The following is a 7,473-nucleotide window of genomic DNA, read 5'->3' on the forward strand; positions in this document are numbered from 1 at the left end:
TATGATGCTGCTACACTGGCTGTTATATAACATAACTGTCAGTGTGATAAATAATATGCAAAATATTTTGCTCACTTTTATTAGCCTAGAGTAATTACCCTAATCAGACTTAGAACTTTTAATATATAAGCAACATCTCTAGGTCCATGGGGTCCCAGCATGCACAAGTTTTTTGCAAATTGCGAAGCGTCTGGTTGACGTAACTGGTGACCGAAGAGCTGGCGGCTTCCTCGCACAACGTATCAGTATTACGATACAACGAGGAAATGCCGCCAGCATCCTTGGTACACTGCCTCAAGGGCCTATTTTAGATCTAAGATACTTATAGTAATTCTCTGTTTATATCCCTTATTTATATTGTTATTGTAAATAAAAAAGCAACTAACAATAGATTATTTCCGGACAAACCTATTAGGTATTAGGTAAAATCGTTACATACGTTTCCGTCCTAAATCTCGAACCAAGCAAAACTTACTGCTAATTACTATCACAAGTTAAGAGCCATACTGAACCGTGCTAGTACCAAAATAAGGCAAATTTTTGTTAAATTATTTCATTGCTACATATTAGTGAGACTTGGTCACCTAACGATACATAAAACTAGCTAGTAACTACATAGGTAATCCCATTTTAATTTCAGTCGCTTCGGTTACAATAAAGCGCGCGCCAGCCAATTGAAAGTTGAAAAATCAAAATTACACACGCTTTTTGCCGGGGCAAAAGTCCGAAATCTGTTGTATTAGTAAAGCAATTTGTCGCGGACCCGCTTGCCGCGAACTTTTCTAATCTAAACTGCGAACCGGCCACGTTCAATCTTCGTGAAAACTCGTTGGGCTTCCCGCACCGTCTCACTATCGGAACGATAAGTGGAGATTGTATAGCCACTGCGAAATTTCATGTTTTTGTTGTAGCTGCGATGACCGCTGGTTATTGACGTTTGCTAGATTTTTGTATTGGATTTCGTTCTTCAGAATTCAACTCTGCAGTTGATTTCATTTTACCTTTCAGTTAGTTCGGAAAACTGGCTATATTTTTGAAAAATCACGAACAACAATTTCAAGTACATGAAATTGAAGAATAGTATTCATTTTAAATTGTACCTACTGGTAATCTATCTTTTTTTATAACGCAGGTTTAAACACGTACAACTTTCATTCTTTGTCGCAGGAGAATTAGAGACAGTTTTTTTCCTGCGATCAATTACTTACGTAAAGTTAAGTTTTAGATGTTAGGACAAATGTTCCATTTTATTAATTTAATAAATACTTGGAAAAACCATTAAAGTTTACTTTTCACTTTCTACTTTTTGATACTAATAATTAAATAAATATCTAGTAATATTTAATTACTAACCCCCTTATTCATAAACGTGTACTAAAGTTACGATGACGCTAATAACCGTTTGTCCCTTTTCATCATACAAATACGTCGGAAAGGGACAAACGATTATTAGCGGCATCGTAACTTTAGTAGACGTTTACGAATAAGGGGGTAAATATTTATTATTACTCATTGTTCATCATCTGTGTTTAATTTTTTTTCATGGTGGCATTGCCGAGTGGGACAGTCGTTAGATCTGCAGCACTAGCCCTACCGAGTTGAGCCTATTTCTTAAAATACCTTCTTTTTTGTATGTTTCAGTCCAAATTTTGAAGTCTTTAATCCTTTTGCTAATTGTGTAATATTTTTAAATTGTTAAACCTTAGTATTGGAGCATTTTAAATCACCTAGCTAAACCTAATGTTTAATACCAAAAATCATATATTTCAAGAGATGTACTAGTACGTATACTCGTACTTTATGAACACAACACAGACATGCTTTGACATGGCGACGTTTTTGGAAGCCCTGCTGCAAATTATTTGCCAGGAGCCATTTAAAAAAACTAGGTTAGATACCCTCAAAACCATGTCTCACAGAACCAGGAATGTTCCCTTGGGACGACTCCTTTGTGCGACGGAAATTTCAGCCACTGCATTTGCAACGAGATCTGGAGTTTTATTTCAATCCCTAGCCGAGCTCGTGCCGGTTTAACTAATAGTAGAAATAGTGGTTGTGGTAGTAAATGCTTTATTGTACACAATTATAACAAATGTAGGTACAAAGGCGGGAGAGGTGAAGGCGACATACCGTCTTGTTCTGTTTTTTTTTTGCTTGGCCGTACGTGGCCTCACGACTGAAGGACATGACGACTGTGGACACAACAACGCTCTCTAAGCCACTCGATCTTGGGCCCAAAATGCATGCTAGCCTAACTGTCACGTAGCTACACATTTTCTTCTCCTCTGCTCTAATTCAAAAAGTAACCCAACTTCCATAACTCCAGAAGCCCTAATGCTCTGTAAACTTGCCAGAACATTGTCTCTTGCTCTGTCTAGAATGTAAGTGATTTCCGTTTTCAGATTTCAAAGGTTGTAAATGTAAGATAACATTGCACTGGAGTGATTTAATAGCTGAAAATATCCAGTTACTACCAGATGACAGTTAAATAATGTACTGGAATAACCCAAAATGTTAGAAAACTTATACATTACTTATTATTATTGTGCAGAATTGAAATCTGCATACTATTTTAGGTCTTTAGAGCGTTCGACTCGGTACGTAATGAGAACTCGGCTTGTGGTCCTTTGCAAAGTATCCGCGGCAGTGAACAGTGGTTAGTGGGAATAAGCGGGTTGCTAACGAGGCTTGCTTTGGTTAGCGCTGCATTACCGAGGGAAATTATTTGTATGTATGTTTGTAAGTCTCTGTTCTAGGTACAAAAATGTACAGATTAGGTACGGACAAGAGGAATCTTTTCGTTTTTATATCCAAACTTGTCTTCATTCTATTTTCAAACTTCATTCGTGCCTTTTTCTCTTTCCAAATTTCTATAGTTTCACGAATCAAGATAGGTGTGTTATGAGAAAGGCAAAGGGTGACAGCTGATAGTAAAAAAATCGTTAGGTATTCGTGTCATCCAACTAGGTACTGTCACGCTAACTGAGTGGTGTGTCAGTTACTTTTTATTTTTGACGCGCATACTAACCGAAACTTTTGCAGCTAAAGCTTTTTGATTGGGTTATGGGTATGCGCGCCGAGCGGAATCAATCGTTATTACTGCCTATACATATAATGGCTATCTATACATATAATAAAGCTGAAGGGGGTCGAAAGTCTGTACATGGAAGATATTCGAAAAAAAGTAGGCTGGGGATACTAAGAATCGTTAACAGAACACGTTCCAACAGTTTTTAGAATTTTTGTCTGTTTGTCTGTTTCTCTGTTTGTCTGTTTATTTGACCTCGCATCACGTGAAAACGGCTGCACGGATTTTGATGAAAACTTTACTAATCTGTCGAGAAAATGCCCGGCCAAGTTATAGGTTATAAAAATTCAACCCCTAGAAGGGGGGGTAGCCACTACACTCGATTAAGTTAAGTGTGCACCTAAATCTTATGGCGCTACTTAGGAAGGAGGTGCAAACTTTTACAACAAATATGTGCTACGAGTATCGAGTACCCTGCTAAACTAACAGATATGGTGCTGAAATTAAGCAACCGAGGAAGGATTTTGCCAAATTAACTCTAAAGTTAGAAGAGGGGGGTACGGATATCAATTCAATTTCAATTGTGTTGATGTAATAATACAACGAAATTAAACGACAGTAAATTAATTGCCATACATTGCACAGTGCCATTTTTTGGGAATCTGAGTAAAAGTTTAGTAATCAAGTAAACTAATAATTTTTAAGAAAAAAAACCGACATCAATGAGGTAGACCCGTGAAAGAACGATTGTTGTTGATTTTTGATTTCATACAATTAAATTAAAAAGACAGCGTCCTATGCCTAATTATGTAGAAAAGGAGGTAACATGTTTTATTTTGTCACTGCACCCACCTTGACACATTTCAGATTTTCCCTATGGTTGACTGGTAAGATACCCGCAATAGGGTATTCGACTGTATTTAAGATAAATTATTTCACACCATGCATGAAATAAAGCACCAGATAATTATTAAAAAAACTAAATAGGATAGAAATATAAAAATGTGTCTTGAAAACCTAACTGCTTGACAAACATGCACAGATAACAAATTGCCAAACGTGAACTATGCATCGTTGAAGAGTTCCATTCTGTTCATCATGAACACTTCCACTTCATCAAATGTCACTTCTACAAATGTAAATACTTGATTTGTTGATGAAAATACAAAAATCACTATATGTATGCCTTTTACATTTGAAGAGTTCCCTCGATTCCTCATGGACCCCATCGTCAGAACTCGAACTTCACAAAAATTTGTCTTGAAAATCTAATTTACTTAACAAACACAGCGAAGAGGACAAATCGCCAAACGTGTACTGTGTATCGTTGAAGAGTTCCATTCTGATCATCATCAGCAGTTCAACTTCATCAAATGTCACTTTTTTAAATGTAAATGCTAGATTTGTTAAAGAAAATACAAAAATCATTATATTAATTATTATTATCATTTCATGCTTAGACTGATTGGTCTGGAGCACCGATATGGATGATATTTTCCATGGACCTAATTTGGATAGGTACAGTCAAGGACGTAAAAAAAAATACAAAAGTGGAACTGTATTGTCCGATATACATCTACTACTTTATGTCGTTTAAATCACGTCAAAAATTTGAATAAGGACGAATTTGAAAAAAATAACAATTGATTTTGGAGTGTAGTTTTATTAAGTGGTACCTAATTGTAAAATATTTTATCTAGACTGCAGTCCTCTAGCATATCCATCTGTCAACTTTACTTCAAGTTCCACCTCCAGGGGAGAGGCAGAGAAATTAGCGGTGAATGAGCCGGTTACTGACACAGACCGAATACCACGCGGGCGGAGCCGCGGGCACAGCTAGTATCCAATATGTTGGAGCAAACTTGACAACCCTACAGAGCCGTGTTATGCGATAATTACGAATTGCATAATTCGCGACCTTCAGAGTTTCTTTTATAATAGATATTCTATACGATACTACGAGTACTCTAAACAATAACTTGTTTGTAACGAAACTGAAATCTTACTTAGTCTCTGGTGCCTACTATTCGTTGCACGATTTCATAAGTAAGTAATAAAGTATGCAGTTAATACATCCGTAATCGTACTCGAATACAACTAAAATATGCAGTTGATGTCATATACCTATAAACTATAAATACTATTAATTTTATTACCAAATTATTATTTTATAAATAAATAAATTGAAATTGATGGAACTAGCTCTATTAGCTACTAGGAATTAAGATTCATTAGCTATAGAGATGATGGAAAGAATGTCAACTACTGGAATTTGTCAAGCACGAAGAGATTTATTATGTGGTCCCGCTTTCGAAGATTTGTGAGAAACAGCCTAAATATTGTAATTGTGTCTTTGACCAAGATTACTGTTCACTAATGAATATTTATGATGACTTTTGCTTATGTTTATCAAAGATTGAGGCACAAATAACACGGATTATTGTTGTTGTATGTTATCTCAACAGTCTACCTAATTGGATCACGTACATACATGTTTCTTACTTGCCACCAAAATAAATGTAGGTAATGTACGTACTTGAGGCGTATTTAAAAAAAGGTTTATTTTGTTCTAAATTGACGTGCGGCAAACGGATGATGGTGGTGCGATCTTCAGTTGATTCTAATATTTCTAATGAGATGATGCATTTTAGTGCAAAATATTATTTGATAGGTGACCAGTTCCTCTACGGTAAAAATATCCTGGGCAAACGCTGTATACATCTATTGCCCAAATATTTTTGTCTGCGCTCAGCCGTAGAAGATATAGGTCCAAGGGGAAGGGACGCTGTTGATGGTGATAAGAAGCCGCCTGCTGAACTAATTATTACTAAGAAAAACACAAAAATAAGTTCAAAATTATTAGAAAAACCGATCGACCAACCCTTTAATACTACTTGCGTGGGACGCAGATATATTAAATACTATAATATTAAAGCGGGTCACTCACGTATTTCAACCGACGATTTTTCGACATGTTTCGCTCCATAACGAGTAGCATCTCCAGTTCAGTACACGTTGGTGGATCGACGTAGACTGCGGGCTGCAGCTCTATGCGAATATTTTATAACTATTACAGATTTAAAGTTAAAAACATAATGTTTTATATAAGCATATTATCGTAATATCTGATACTTGTGACCGACATATATTCCCCGAGGGTTCAGATCCTCCCGCCAGTCGTTAAGCCCCGGTAACTTATGCGTAACATCAATTTGTTTGCATAAACAACAGACAATTAGCGCCCTTGGGTGTGGAGCACCTGCGTCGTAGGCGGCCGTAAAGGCCCTGCACACGACACAATTTGAATCCTAATCCTTCTCTGTTCTTACGTTATATGAGTTTAAGGAAAATTTAATTTTGTAATTGGCTTACTTTGGTTATTTGTCAGTGTCACATCGTTTTATACTACAATGTGGTAGACAAGCGTATGGCCCCATACGCTAAAGATGTTAAAGTGGAATCGACCTCACGGAAGCCTCTACTGTAGATACAGAGGGCCTACCACGAACTACGTTAGATATGTTGCCTCCCTGTCACTTTTACGTACGAATTTGCAAGTGCGACAAAGAAGCAACACGTCGAAGGTTTCGCATACGCATCGCCAACTCTTTAGACATAATTATCTACTCGTATATGCAGATAACTGTGTTGGCAGACAAAGGGGTAAGTGCTGTTACCTACCTTTTGTAAACACAGTATCTCTTGGGGAGTTAATGCAACCTTACTCATTATCAGTTTTGTCTAATTTTACAAGTAAAAGTTGAAAGAGCATTCATGATAGTTCCGTAAAAAGTGACTTTACAGTTGTTGCCAATCAATAACAGATAGAATGTCGCTCCATGTTGAATTGAGCCTATAACCGACTACCAAAATCGACGTCATTGTTGTAATAGAGTGGTAGTCTAAGAAAAAAACGTGCCCCTTAGTTTGATATCCAAATCAGATGGCGCTGTACTTCGTCATATGTTTTCTTCTTCTTTTTTTAAATTATGGCTTCAGTCCAGTGCGACTATTTCACCAGTATCAAGGTCTTAGGAGCTTTAAATACGACTAAAATTGTACGGTTAGTACAATACAAGACAATGTACGGTGATTTTATCAACTCTTGCAAAGCGATAGCTGGGCTTTACAAGGAGCACGTGGACTACCGGCCGTTGACTCCAATATGGTGGTTAAACGCGTTTCAAGATTAATTCCCCATTCACTCCACACTAACACATTAGTTTACTGTATAATAAGCTATCGATATTACACTATATACAATATTAATGAGCAAAAAACAAAGCAATTAATCACGAGGCGTGACTATCAATATGGCGCTCGAACCGGAAGTCGCCTTATGTTTTGTCGGCACTAAATTATCAAACGTCAATTTTTGCCAATCAGAGTGACCGAAAAATGTATGGAGCTGTGCAGCGCCATCTCGTATACCTGTCAAATTCGAA

This window comes from Cydia pomonella, chromosome 17, assembly GCF_033807575.1.
Source record: "Cydia pomonella isolate Wapato2018A chromosome 17, ilCydPomo1, whole genome shotgun sequence".
In the NCBI taxonomy this organism is placed as follows: Eukaryota; Metazoa; Arthropoda; class Insecta; order Lepidoptera; family Tortricidae; genus Cydia; species Cydia pomonella.